General features: G+C 32.3%; 1 pseudogene; it reads right to left on the minus strand.

Annotated features, from left to right (window-relative positions):
• Window positions 1-4,069: 4,069 nt before the first annotated feature.
• Window positions 4,070-7,671, minus strand: LOC120091626 (annotated as a pseudogene).
• Between the last annotated feature and the right edge of the window lie 8,390 nt (window positions 7,672-16,061).

Raw genomic sequence — 16,061 nt, forward strand, 5'->3', positions numbered from 1 at the left:
TAAATACCATCGAGTTGCATCGAGTATCATCGAGTATGGAATCATGCATCGAGATTTTCATAAACTACCATCGAGTTGCATCGAGTACCATCGAGTTGCATCGAGTACCATCGAGTATGGCATCGTGCATTGAGTATTTCATAAAATACCATCGAATATGAGCATCGAGTACCATCGAGTATGGCATCGTGCNGTGCATTGAGTATTTCATAAAATACCATCGAATATGAGCATCGAGTACCATCGAGTATGGCATCGTGCATTGAGTATTTCATAAAATACCATCGAGTTACTCATCGAGTACCATCGAGTATGGGGCATCGAGCATCGGGTATTGGGAAGTGGCTGAAAAATCGAGTTCTTGCTGCTCGACCCTTTCACTTCTTTCTTCAATTACATCCTAATTGCAACTCTGATGACTCTAATCGAATTATAGATACTTAATCACACATTAAGGCCCATCAATCAAGAGCCAATTACAAGAATTACAACATAATTAAAGAGAAAACAATGCCAAAACTCAGAAGAAACCATATCAGTTTATCATTTTCATTTAGCTTATGAAAAACACCCACCAAAACTCAAATTAACGCTAATTGAGTACTTAAGTCATGCTCTGATACTAATTGTTGGGATCTACTAACAAGCAATGGAAGGAAACAGAATCAACAAGCACTCTAATTACATTTAATCTGATGAATTCTCCCAATTCCTAGTTGCCCTTCATGTGATTCCATATCCAATTCAATAGTGAACCACCAAGAGATCTTCTCTACTATTCTCAGCCTTGAATTTAAGTGGTGGAACTCTGATTGGAGTGAATTTTTCAAGGGAAAAATGAGTTTTTAGATAATGAACAAACTTTCTATAGAAAACCTATTTACAGCAGCAAGCCTCACGTTCCTCAGCCAAATCAGAGTACTTTTATCCACTTTTTTCATACAGGCACTGAAAGAGTCATCTCAAAGCCACCTCAAGTGCATGTATGTAAATGGGATTTGTGTGTGCATATAGGAGCAACACCTCAATTTTGTTAAAATGTGGGAAGATCTCACTCAAAATTAATTTCCAATTTTTGTATGTTCAAATTCAAATTTTAATTAATTTCAAAAAGTAACTAAATTTTGATTTAATTAATTCATAATTAATTATATTTAAAACATCAAAATTCAATTTCTCAAATTGAATTGAAATTGAAAATTAATTTGATTTTTAATTAATTAAACATATTTAATTAATTAAATAACAATTTAATATCAATGATTAAATTAATCACACACCTAAACATGAATCATATTCATGTAATTAATATTTAAATCAATATTTAAATAATATTCTCTCCAATTTTGTTTAATTTCAATAAATTAAACGTTAAATAATTATATCGAATATAATTATTCAAACCCCAAATTTTTAATTTGAACTATTCAAATTGATATCATTCCAAATTCACATAATTTATTAATTCAAGGTGCTCATGTTTTACGAGGTAGTAGAGAGACCTTATGAACCTACAAATCATGAGCTCTAATGATTTAAGAGTAATTGGTTAAAACTCTCTAGACAAAATGAATCAGTATTCGTTGACTATCAAGTCACATTACTATAGCTCGATAGTTGAACTCTCCTCACTGTAGATATATTTGTGTCCACTTGATTTAACCATAATTAGTAAGTGACCTTTCACAGTTGTTTGTGATAACGGCTAGGTCAAAATACTATTTTAGCCTCAATATTACATCTTGCCCCTTAAGTTCCACTGATCCTCTAAAGAACAATTGGTTTGTAATCCAATCACTAAACTGGATTCTTCTTGGGTCAATGAGAGGGTGGGGCTCCTTGTTCAAGACATAGATTTAGTACTTAAGAGAACAACATTTCTCTTATCCCTCTTGGGTCAATGAGAGGGTGGGGCCTCTTGCACCTTATGTTCCCAACTATCTATCCAATCTTACCCTTAAAATGAAAGGATTATTGAGTCGATGCTGTTAAGTCAACCCTCACCTATGCAAACAGGACTTCATAGTTAGCTCAGGATTAAGATCAAATTACCTAGGTTATCTAAACGAAATAGTTAGTCTAAACAGCAAACATCAAACAGCGTTATAAAGTAAGAGTGACTTATTCCTTGGTTCGATTTTATGGAAACTCATTGTATAGGACACCCCCACTCCTCATGTCAATACATGAACGAATCAGGATTAGTTTGTTAGTAGAACCTTTACAACAACTTGTAACAACTACAGAGTGGACCACATCCTATAGTGTTACCAGAATAAGGCACCCAATCTTATTCGTATACTATAGATCATTTTGACTATTTACATGAACTTGATTCACTTTGATGTCTCCGCATAAAGTTCAAGTATTCATATAATAGTCATGGATCTTAGTTTATTGGATTTAGACTTTATAAGTGCAATATATAGATTCAATAACAAGTTTATTAAAGTAATTTCGAATAACATATTTATTGATAATAGAATATGTTTAACTTTAAAAAGTGCGAGTTTTAGGACATACAACCCAACAGTGAAATAGTTTACAATAGTAGAGGAAATATAGGCAATAGATGAAATCTTTTGACCAAACCCATAGGAAGAATTACCATTCTTAACCACCTGATGGGGGGAAAACAAAAAAAAGCTAACTTCTATCCCTTAAAGATATCCATTCTACATGAGACTTCTAGCATCGAGTGGCTTTCTCCCAACGAGTCCACACCCAAAACAACTTACTAACCGTCTTTAACACTACAATGAAACTCAATCGAAGTGGGGTGTTTATTTTTTCCCCTTTTATTTTGTAAATTGTCTAAATAATTTTCTATATTTATAAATTACATAAACCTTTCTATTCATATTTGAAGATTTTTATATGAAATGTTCATTCTACTGTTTTAGCCTTTCATTTCCAACCATCTTTAGTGTGGACCCAATTTTTGTATTTATCTTTTGATGGTGACTAGAGAAATTGGAAAATTTTCGAGTAGTATATCCTGGTACTTAAACCTTCCGTACTTCCTCCCTTTAATGAGTGGCATGCATCACTCGCATCTTTATTTAGAGAAAATTGTTGGTTAAGAATAAAAGAGAAACAGTTGGTTTAAAAAGTAAATGTAAAAGATTATATAAATAAAAATATAGGATAGGGTCACATGTCATTCATTGAAGTAGGGAGGTAGGGAAGATTTCTCTATTACGGTAGAACCGGAAATTTTCTCTAAGGAATAGGGAAGATAAAAACGTAAAAATGAGTATAAATTAATGGTAATGGATAGATGGTTTAATACTAAATTTCTTACTTCAAATTATATAATAATCATTATTTGTCTTTGGTTTCTTTTTTGAACTTTTGACTTTAAGTTGTGAGATCTTCTTTTGTTTTGTAATTTACTTATCTTTATATATTTACTTTGAGTAAAAAATATTTTTTGATCTTTCAAATTTTCAAAAATACTCTAATTAATAGAATTTTTTTTGGATAAAGCTAATATTTCGTATAAAAAGTACACTTAAACTAAAAAAAGGTTAAAAAAATACCTTTACTATTAGTATATGAAAAAACACCTTAATACTCTCTTACTCTATTTCTATCTTTTTTCTCTCATTTCTTATTTAATGACCTCTCCTCTTACTCCTTTTTGTGAATAATAATAATAAATAAATAAAATTGTCCACTTTCAATTACAATGTATAAACTATGGCAATAAGAAAAACAACAAGGGATCTTGAAACTTAAAGAATTTAACAATGTTGCATTTTAGTAGTTGAGTATGTATTAATAATCAAATACACATTTTCTATTTGGTTATTTATCATTTTAATATGTTTTAAAGGGATAGTTTGATTTTAAAATTTTATGAGACTTTATTGAATTTTATATTTTAATTTTAATTTTTTGTTTTTATTTTGGTTACTGAGAAAATTCATATAAGAAGTGATCTAGTGGGAAAAAATGAGAGTATCGAAAAAATAAAACTATATTGTAACGATTATAAGGTTTTCAATCTTTTTAATTTGAGATCCTTAATCGAAAATATATGAAATCCATATCGTAATTGATTTATCTATATCCAAGATGCTAATTGCATCAACCCATCTTTTGTAACATTAGACACTCATCTATTCTAGAATTTGATTATGAAATAACTCATAAACTTGGATAGATAGTCGTGGAGTTAAAACAACCTCAAGCGGAGCCTTTCTACCACTAGCCAACCATGACTCTCTTCCATGTCAAGAAGCTCTTTGGATGGCCTATCAATTTTAAACCCATGCAGCAAGTTTGCTAGCGTAAAATGTATTATTTGAAGGGCGAATGAGATACCAGGGCACATTCTTCGACCAGTTCCAAATGGTATCAATTGAGGACTTTATCCCTTAACATCAATACACTTTTGGCTTGTTAAAAATCCTTCTAGTCGAAATTCACTGGCATGTTCCCAAATAAGTGGATCTTTTTTGGAGCTTTTAAACATTAACAATGAGACGTGTTCCTCTTGGGATGTGGTAGCCAGAAATTGTACAATCTTCTATAGATTCATGAGGGATTAAAAGTAGTCCAGCTGGATATAATCGTAGAGTTTCCTTCACAATAGCTTGGAGATATATTAGATTTTTTACATCCGTGTCTTTCACTTGTCTTTCTCTTCCAATTTGTTCGTCTAATTCAAGTTGAGCCTTCTTCAATGCATCTTCATTGTTGAGAAGTAAAGAAGCAGCCCATATCATTGTAATTGACGTAGTGTCAAATCCGCCTAATATCATAGGCTGCATTAATTTCAACTAAAATGTTATCTATTTATATTCAATCTTTGAGACAACCCATAAATCTAAGATAAATTGCCACAAGGTTTTATATCTTTTTTTTTTGTTACGTATTTTTTCCGTATAAAATCAAACTTTACTCTGTTTCTAATAATAATAAAAAAAAAAAAATCATTGAAATTTTAAGTTAAAATTCTATTTTAACGAAGAAACCCGACCACCCTTTAATTTTTCCTATTTGTACAAACTTGTTTTTTAACCAATGAGTTTTAGATTTTTGAAAATGATGATGGTCTTCTTACCACTTCTTTACCGTATAGTTTTGCCTTTTCTAATCACTCACTAAATACTTTTAGCAAAATTTCAAGATAAAAACAAATCTTGAAAAATTATTTCTTTTTAGTATTAAAAATAAGCTTTATTGTGTAAAATACTCACTAAAATGTAGACAACAAATTGACATAAAAATCAATACGTGAAATTCATGTTTATAACCTTAATTTTCAAAATCCAAACGAGAATATACTTCTCAAATTCCTTCTTTTGACCACAAAATCTTCCTACCCTTTTATAATGTATAAACTTCTTAAATTCTTTTCATTGTAATTACAAAAAACCTTCCTACTTTTTTTCTTAATGGGGAAATTTTTTTTTTCACCTTAAGATTATCCATTGTATTAATTTTAACGGTTGAATTATACCTCCAGATAAGTATTATAATTTTAATCATAAACTTTAAAAAAATCTAAAATTATACCTCTAAATATCGTAAAAAAATATTTTACTTATGCCATTAATGAACTATAAAACATATGTACAATATAAGAAATCAATACTTTTTCGGAAAACGACACTAGAGCTAACTTTTTTTTAAAAAAAAGTTATGAATTTGAGCAATTAATTTGTATAGTATCTTAACTTATTTTGGTGGTAAAATTTAAAGTTGAGGGTCGAAATTAAACAAATGACCCATTTAAGTTCAAAATTCTTTTTCTTTTCTTTTTGAATTTCTACACTTTTCAAATTCAATTCTAATTTCTAAACTTCACGTAATTAATTTTGGGCCATGATGTCAAAATTTTAAATAATTATTTAATTCCAACTTGACAAATCGATACACATATTTTTTCATTTTCTTAACTAATAAATAAATGTCATTCCAAACAATTATTTTTTACCCCAGGACAGCGGATTCGATATAAAATTTCCCAATAATATACAATAAAACAAAATAATTGAAAATTGAAGTGGTTAGAGTATAGCCAAAAATGGAGAAATCAAAATAGAAAATTATCATAAATGATAAAATATTATAATTTATTGATGATAAATCATAATAGACTATTATCTGTTATCCAGTCTATCGCAAATAGTAAAACTGTGTTATATTTATAAATATTTTGGTTCATTTTTTTATATTTAAAAATAATCTTGCTATGAAATTAATGAGGTCTAGTTTATTTTTAACTCAACGCATTGTAGTTGTAATATTACAATATAAAATATTTTCCTTTTCCAAAAATTATTATTACCAGAAATTAAAGGGTAAATCATTAGAGCATCAAGTGAAATAGTTTACTATACATATATATAAACAGTTCATGATATTCATTTTGTTTGAAATATCAACGAACATGGAAGTTAAATGGTATTTCAAAAAAATTATAAAAACAAAAGTTTGTTAAAAAGTATTTCAATTTAAAAAATAAATCTAGGTTGTTTTATAAAATAGTAAGATGAACAAAAATATTCATAAATATTTGAAAATATGATTGTCTATTAATGATAGACATAATAGACCACGATGAACTACTATCAACTATCATATTTTGCTATATTTGAAAATATTTTCATCAATTTTGTCATTCAATTTTTTAATAAACATTTTACTTTTTAATTTGAGTAAAAATGCTTATAATATATACTTTACCATGCATGTAGCTTTGATGATTGTATCAGCATCGAAATCAAAATGTTGTCCATCATCATTTTCAACAGTTGAAATCATTACATCCATGAAGTCTTGTTCTTCCATCTCCCCTTTATTGCAATAATCTCTTCTCTCTCGATGTTGTTGGAGGAATATGTGAAATGCCTCGTCTAATATTTGTCCATTCTTCTTCATGACTTCTTCATGTCCTCCTATGTCCAATCAACTCAGAAATGGAAACGATTCTGAAGGAATGAAATTTCCAAATAATTCAAAGAAATCCCCACACGCCTTTCGCCACTTTTCTCTGCCCCCAAGGTCATTGAAGGCAGTGGCAAAAGGCTTCCCAATCACCATCTTCAACATGATGTCGAGGGTTATGTCTTCAAACCACCTCTTCATTTCCACCACAACTTTTTCACTTTTCTTATTGTTTTCGAGCCAATATAACTCGTAGCGTTCCTTCATCCATCTATGAACCTCAAATGATCTAATGCGTTCGAGTTGCTCGGTGCGTCGATTTGTGAAGAGTCCAAGCATGGCTAATTTGCGTACATAGCGCCAATATGGATCGTATGGGCTGAACGGTATCATTGCATAGTCATAAGTAAGAAGCTTTGACGCAGGCAGTTTTGGACGAGACGCAAATATTCTATCGTTTGTAGTAAAACACTCCATTGCTATTTCCCAATTGCTCACAACCAATGCCTTTTTCCTACCAAACCTAAACGTGAATATTGGTCCATACGCATCAGCCATTTTGGCCAACGTTTTGTGAGTTGGCTCCTCTGTATTGAGTAGATGGAGGTGGCCGATCACCGGCCACGTGCCATCGGCTTCCGGTGGGAGTCTCTTCCATTGGCTGACGGATCTCCGGGATATAATGAACATAGCGAAGAAAAAGAAGACAAGGGCGAAGAATATTCCGGTGACGGCGTGAGGCTGTTCCATTTCTGCTTCTCTAGTAATGTTTTTAAGTTTCAGGATCTGAAGAATCAAGTGTTGCAAAGGGTTAGTTTATATAAGAAGCCAATACCTTTATGGACTCCAAAATTAAATTAAATGGAGTTTTTTCTTCTTTTTTATTATTATTATTATTATTATTATTTATTTTTTATGCACACTTGGTCATTTTAAAGGACAAAATTTTCATTACTCTGCAATAATTGATCTTCAACCTGGTCGAGAAAAGGAAAAGCAAAATTCATCTTGAATCAAATTCATATCTTAGCGTTTTAAAGGATGATAGAAAATGAGTGGTACAGAAGGCGGGTTGGGATTAACTATAGAAAAAAAAAATTTCAAAAATTCATATTTATTTAAATATTTTTTAATAAAAATTGATTAAAATATACTTGAAAAACTATTTAAAATGATTGTCAAATACTCAAATTTCTACTTATTCTTTAAATTAATCACTTGAAAATTACTTCAAACACATCCTATTACTTCCATTATAATTAATTTCATATTTTATTTAGTTATTTAATAGATATAAATAAATAAAAATAAAAAAAGTGAGTATTTAGTAAAAAATAAAGGTTAAAAGTATAAATCTTTAGATATAGAGACTAAAAACAAAATGCATAACTCAAAGATAAAAGATAGAGATACTTAAGTAAATATCGGGCAACACTTATTTTTGTGCATCTCACTAAATTGTTAAAACATAATTCATTATGTGATAAAATTCTTACTTTTTTCTGAAATATTTTAACTATTTTTCTATATGTGTGATGAGAATGGAATGGATAAGTGATCATTAGAAGAATTTTGGGCTTTAATGTTGGTTTTAAACCGACATTAAAGATAGTGTTATTAAAGCCCTTTAATATCGGTCGTCTTTAATGTCGGTTTTAAACCGACATTAAAGGGCTTTAATAATACTATCTTTAATATCGGTTGACATTAAAGCCCTTTAATGAACTTTGCAACCACTGAAGCCCAAGAATCAAATGAAGCCCTTTAAACCAACATTGAAGCCCAAATCTATCCGTTATATCAATTATAGTCCGTTTTTTTTAAATTCCGTTGCCGAATCCATTTTTTTGGTAAAAAAGTATAACATGACACATCATCATCGAACGTTGTGGCTATGACATATTAACTTTTTTCTTTCCGAGGGATTTATTTTCAATCAAATTTTAAAACTGAGAAGCAGAGTAGTGAAAATTACGGGGATATTTGGCCAAGAATGAACCTGGTGGCGCGTGGCTGAGACACGCGAACGACAATGGAGGCATCAATTGGAGCAAAGATTAGTTCAGCACAAGTGCCAATAGCATTTTCATCTATTCCACTATAGAGCTAGTAGAACATAAAACAACGATAAGGACATAGAACTAGTGTAATTTCAAACACAATATTCATCCTACAAGACAGTAACAGAGCTTGTACCCATGAACAATGATTTGGAGAATGATATAATTTAAATAAAATAAAATAAAATAAAATGAGGTGGTTGTAAGATGGCCACCATGAACTTGAAAGAAAGTGGTAGAAAGATACAAAGATATTAAATCAAAACTCATTCTTGAAGAACAAACGACCTGATATCTTAGCGCCCATTTTTATAGTTTTATTCAAAATTTAAGTAAAGTTGGCTTTACTCATGCGTGAAGGTACCAACCTAGAGATTATCAATTAAAAGCATAAGCTTCAAAAAGTTAGTCTGCTTAAGTATTGCTTACTTGCAGTAGAAACATTTCTCTAGGCATCATTGCATCTTTAGGAGTATGGCCAATGCTTTCCAACTTAATCACTTCTAGAAACTGAGGTCAGTAAAACGTATTTGGTCTTATTAACTGCAAGAAAGAGGCCAATGGCCTTAAGAGAAATAATTCTTTGCAATATGTTTACTCACCTCTTCAATGCAAGCATGACTCAGGCGCTTCAGCGGAGACACGCAAACAACGGCAGAACGAGCAGCAGATCTGGTGGAGACACGCAAACGACAACGAAACGAGCAGCAGATCCAGTAGAGACATGCGAACGACGTCAAAACAAACAATAGATCCGGCAGAGACAAGCAAACAATAACGAAATGAGTAGCAGATCCGGTGGAATGACCAGCAGATCCGAGTAATTTAGTGCAGCAGCGCGAGTTACACGATGAACAGACTTGCACGAAGGCTAGATCTACACCACAACAGACTTTTCACCCACGATCGATGGACGAATGGCAAGGGTTTGGAAGAGAGGAGTGAGAAAGAATATGGTCTGAAGAGGGAAGTGTGAGAATGAGAAGAAAAAGAAAATAGAGGGAGAGTGAAGAGGGAAATCAAAAAAATGGGGGGGAAAATAGAAAGTTAGAGGAAAAAGTGAAGCGGATCTTTAATGTCGGTTTAAAATCGACATTAAAGGTACCCCTAAAATGTCGGTTTAAAACCGACATTAAAGATCCGCTTTTTTAAAAAAAAAAAAACAAAACCAACATTATACATCCGATTTCACTTTTTCCAACCAATATTAAAGCCCAAAATTCTTGTAGTGGATGCTCAGGATTCACGTAAACATCACTTTAAAAAATATAATTTTTGAAGTTTGGAAGTAAGAGTTCGGAACTCCAATTCTTGTTTTCCCAAAGAATTTGTGGATCCAAAAAAATCACTTTGATACGTTATGGACTTCTTATATTGTAGATGCCAAGAGTTCACAATTCCCTGAATTTCATAACTCTTTGAAGTTTATTATTCAGCTCCTTGTCCCAAGAACCCATAAGACACCGAATAGGTATAAAATTTAAAATTTGAAAATAAAAGTGAAAAAAAAAATAAAAATCTGAAGAGCCAAAAAATAAAAATCTGAAGAGCCAAATGGAGTTTGAGAGTAAAACATTTATAACGTGAATAATGTTATTGATAGAGATCGGATAAATTCTGGGGAGGGAAAGGGCCAAAACAATAAATAATAAATGTATAGAGGGACAAAATTTCAGAAAAGAAAAGAAAATAGGGTTTTCTTATAAATTAAAAGAAAGCATGTGTATTCATATATTTTGAAAAACAAACGTCTATTTTATTATTTGACTTTGAAAAATGTTTTAGTTCTTTTCTAGTAATTTTAAGAAATATTTTTACCATTAATATCTACTCATAAGAAACTCAAAGTTAACTAAAAATCCAAACAAATTATAAGTTTATATTTTCAACTAAAACCAGTATAACCACTCACATAAAGAGTTTGAAGTACTTTAGACTCTCAATCGTCCAAAGCTTTATGCACGATATAATAAGCCAACTCATTTTAATTATAATGGTAAACATGAGAGAAAACAACAACTCCCACCATGACCACGTTGCTTATCCTCCGTAATCAGGAAAGAAAGTTCAAAAAAACCAACAGCTTCATCCTTTAATAGATCAATATCCTCCAAACAATTCTTGTGCTCGACTTATTTATTATAAAAAAATAATAATAATTGCTACTTGACAATTTTACATGTAATGGACCTAGATTACACTAAGATAAATGCATTTCAATTCTATCTAAATATTTTCTTTGATCTAATTAAGGGAGATAAAAAAAATAAATACTAAAATATCATTTTCTCTTTTTTCTCCTTTTTTTTTTTTTTTTTTCAACGTTCACTCCCCCATTTCTATCACTTTCCATCATCATCTTTCTCTCCCTGATGCATTTGTCTTTTCTTCTCTCCTAAATTAACTTTTCTTCTCCCAAACCATTTTTCTACCATTTTTTTTTAATTGGATTCTTAGATTTTGAATCTAACTTTTACTTAGTCCCCAAATTTGAATATTTTACAAAATTCGTTCTTTTAAGTTTTTTATTTTTGTTTCAATTTAGTTCATACATTTTAAAATGTTATAATTTTACCTTTGAGATTTGAATTCTATATTTTAATTTTGTCTCTATATTTCAAGATGTTACATTTATAATATCAAATTTTTATTGAGTATTTATTTCCAATGATTGATGTCAATGTCTACTAATTAATTTAAAATAATTATGAAATAAAATTTTAATTAATTAGAATCAAACTCAAAATTTAATTTGTAACATTTTAAAACTTAAGAACTAAATAGAAATTAGATCAAAACCTTGGAAGCAAAAAGATATTTTTCCCCATCTCTATTCTCTCTCATTTTCTCCCTTTTTAGAAACTTCTTCTCTCTTTTCCATCTTTGTTTTTCATTTTTATCTCTTCGTCTCCTTTCTTTTTAGGTTCAATATTCTCTCTTCTTCATTCCTTCTTCTTTTCTCATCTCTTCTTTTTTTATATATTTATTTTTTCTTTTTTAAGTCGGATAGTTTTATGAAAAACGGAAAAACCCAATTGTCGATCGTGTCCTCTACTGGTCGACGTTTGTGCCATCGCCGTAATAGATGTAAACCGATCGTTAAAACTCGAGTTGTTGGCAGTGAACGGTGATTTTTGTCCAAAATTGACTCCGCCAGAACAATGACCACTCATACTATTTTCACATCTTTAGCTTGCTCTACATCAAATTTGACCTTTTTAGGATTATTTCTTTTATCAGTTTACGCTTCAATTAGTCCATTGTTAGCTCGGATTTGTTATTGCCTACAAACCCTCTTTAAGAAAATAATATTTATAATTTGACTGAATCTTATAACTTATACTACAACGTAGCACAAGTGGTAAAGACGGGGTCAAATTTTAGGAAAAAACGATATTTATCATATTTATGAATCTAAGCGATAACCAAGGGGAGGTTTTGTTGATTAATTTTTTGCAATGAAATTTAAAAGCAAAATTGAAAAGTGGAATTTAACTCGATTTAACAGAATCTAGTCTAGGGATTAAGAATTCTCCCGATTTCTTGATTATTCATTGACCCTTATTAAATGGAATACTTGCTAATTATTATCTTAGCTCATAAACACTAAAAGCCTAGAAATGCATGCCCTAGTTCCATGATTAATTCATTAATCAACCTAGATGCTTCAATTAATTAGGCTCGATAGCATCCATATCAATCAAGCATCCGCATTACGAAAAGTTAATCCAGCTATGTTGAATTAAAAAGTCAGAAAACCTAGGTTGTTAATTCAATTATTCTTGAAGTTGACTAATTATACAATGTTATGAAAAGATTATCTTAAATAACCTAAATCAGACACAAGCATGCTTTAGCCTTGCTCTTTTGAGATTAAAAACACATAACATATTAACAATCCTTAGCAATCAAAGAATTAGAGAGAATGGGCCAAAAACTCATAAATTCAAAGCATAGAAGTTGATTATTATTCAAGAACAAAAGTTATAGCGAACATTAATCAAAGAATTGAAAATTAAAATCTCATAACCAAGAAATTAGGATACAATCCAAACCTAGACTGGAAAGACTTACCTTAGCCTTGCATTTTTAAAAAAATCTTCATGAATATTACAAGCAAATTGAATGAAAGAGAGTAAAAGATGAAGAACTAAGCCAGAGATTTAGAAATTTGGTGAAATTCGAGCGAATACTTCCTCATCTCCTTTTTACTGAAAATTGGATTCTTTTTGCTAAAAGATGAAAACTGCTATAGAAGCGTAGACCTCAGACACTGTGTTGAACTAGGCAGGTGCGTGCAAAGCTTCATTTTTGTGTCAATGTTTATAGCTTAGGTACGATGTTGTGTGGCAATGTGACGTTGCATGGAATTGCAGCTATTGCCTTCATTGTAAGAGGATAGTTGCAACGCTCCAATACACAGCTACTAGTGTCCTCCAGTATAGAGATACGCTTTCTAGAGGGCCGCAACGCTTGATTAGAGGGCATTTTGGTAATTTTTTCTCTTTGTTGGGATTGGTATCCTAATTCTCCCGGAGTCTCGTAGTTTGTAAATATTGTAAAAATTGTTATGAATAAAATAAGAGTTATTTTATTTGCATTTACACATATCAAATAAACAAAGATCCATGGTGATTGTATATAAACTTAAACATGTATATGAGATATACAAGTGAATCATGTCTTAAGTAATAACCTAAAAGGTATGTAGTATAAGGATATAGGAGGGATACCTTATCCTAGTGACACTACGGATACGACCCGCATTATAGAGGTTTGCAAGTGTTGTAAACTACTACAGATGGTCTGATTCTGACCATTCATGTGGAGACATGCAAGCGGATGTGTCCTATACAAAGAATTTGTATAAGACCGGACCACGAGATGATTAGTCTCTTTATATAACGCCGTTGATACTTGAGACTTACATCACACCTAAAGGACCATAAATGACATGACCCTAATCCTGAATGTTTTAGGAACTCCTGCCTTTGAGTGCAGTTCTTTGATTCGTATGGGTGAAAGTGGCCAGATTGCCAACTCAACAAGCCTACTATTTTGAGAATTTGTCTGATTTGGGAGCTGGGAACTCAGTTACATAAGACGAAATTCACTCCTTCCCCGAAACAGAGGTAAGTAGATAGAATGCTCTCTCAAGGGCTAATTTCAGATCTTGAACATAGTGGCCACATCCTCTCTTTGGAAGAGAGGACCCAGTCATAGTAGGTGTTCATTAGAGGAATCAATGGTACATAAAGAGTTAAATGTAACTACAGGGGAAAAATGGTAAATTGGCCCAACTGTACTTACGAGCGATCTGTGAAAGGTTATCGCACTATTGATTGGTTGATATGGACACATAAATATATTTGTAGTAAGAAGAGTGTAGTTGTCAGTCTTTGGTGGAGTGTCCAGCAATTAACGGATAGTGGATCTCGTGAATAAAGAGTTTAGTGATAACGGGCAGAAATGCACGTTATTACAGTTCTAAGTTATCAAATAATGAATGTATCCGTTGATAAAATATGTTAGATTGCATCCAAAAAGCATTAAGTTCATAACATTATGAAAACTTGTTGCTCAACGCATTTCCATCACCACATTTCATTACATTATTTCACCTCATAAAATAATGCATTAAGTTTTTGGCACCATTGCCGGGGACATCGACAAATCAGTTTGCTAACCGTGGTTTTTCTGATTTCTTTGCAGCCCTCAATATCTGGCGAATTGCGACCCGAAGATTGAGAAGACGTTCCGACGACAACTAAGAGACAGCCGCCAACAACAACAACCAAATAAAGACGATATGGCGGAGCAGCCTGGAAATGGAGCACCAAACGAAAACATCATGGCGAATCCAATCCTACTGGTAAACGATCGTAATAGGCCCATTCGGGACTATGAATTGTCAAACCTCTACGATTTCTCTCCAGGAATCATGAGGCCTGCCCTTGGTGGATCCTGATTCGAAATGAAACCAATGATGTTGCAGATAATCTAGATTGTAGGACAGTTCGGAGGAAGGTGTGGCAAGGACCCGCATGCCCACCTCCGAAGCTTCATAGAAATCTGCAACGCTTTTGTGTTCTCGAATATCTCCACCGAGGAAGTTCGACTCACTTTGTTCCCATTTTTCTTATGCGATCAAGCAAGAAACTAGGCTTATTCTCTTGAACCAGGGGAGATAACTTTGTGGGAGTAAGTCATCGAAAAGTTTGTGAAGAAATATTTTGCACCAACCGAGAATGCCAGGAGAAGAAAAATAATAACAAATTTTGAACAAGAAACTGACAAATCGCTCAGCGATGCTTGGGCGAGGTTCAAGAGGCTGGTAAGAGATTGTCAACATAACGGCTTGCCAGACTGCTTGCAGATGGAGATTTTTTACCAAGGACTGAACCTTGCTTCAAAGACTGCTGCCAATGTGGCAACAGCTGGTGGTCTGCTTGACAAAACATATGAGGAGGAAAAAAATATACTTGATCGCATTTCCAAAAATCACGAGGATTGGTGAGAAAACGATCAAAGATTAAGAATTAAAGATAGTGACGTAAACAACAAGGCTATCGCATCCCTTCAAAATCAAATGACTGCGATGATGAGTTTGATACAAGGCATCGCAATTAACAGTACGGGAGCAAAGAAAGGGCAGGTCAACACAATTGGTCAAAACGATCGCAAGCTATGTCATCTGTGGAGACACCCATCCAATGGAAAAATGCCCAGAAAACTCGCAATCAGTATACTTCATAAAGAATAATCCCTATTCGGATACATACAACCCTGGGTGGACAAACCACCCAAATTTCGTGTGGAAAAAGCAACAACAAAGCTTCCAACCAGTGGTGCAAAAAGAAGGGCCACTCAAATGTTTCCCGTGAACCAACGGTCCAATGCATAACCAAGGTAGTAGCTCGCAAACACTGCGATCTTTGTCCTTAAAGAGCTTATTGAATCAGTACATTGAGAAGAACAAATCAGTGCTTCATAATCAAGCAACATCCATTCAAGATCTTGAACTTCAGCTGGAACAAATTGCGGGCGAGCTCAAAAATAGACCACAAGAAGCTTTCCCAAGCTCAACTGAGCTTCCTCGCA

This window comes from Benincasa hispida, chromosome 11 (assembly GCF_009727055.1).
Source record: "Benincasa hispida cultivar B227 chromosome 11, ASM972705v1, whole genome shotgun sequence".
Taxonomy (NCBI): domain Eukaryota; kingdom Viridiplantae; phylum Streptophyta; class Magnoliopsida; order Cucurbitales; family Cucurbitaceae; genus Benincasa; species Benincasa hispida.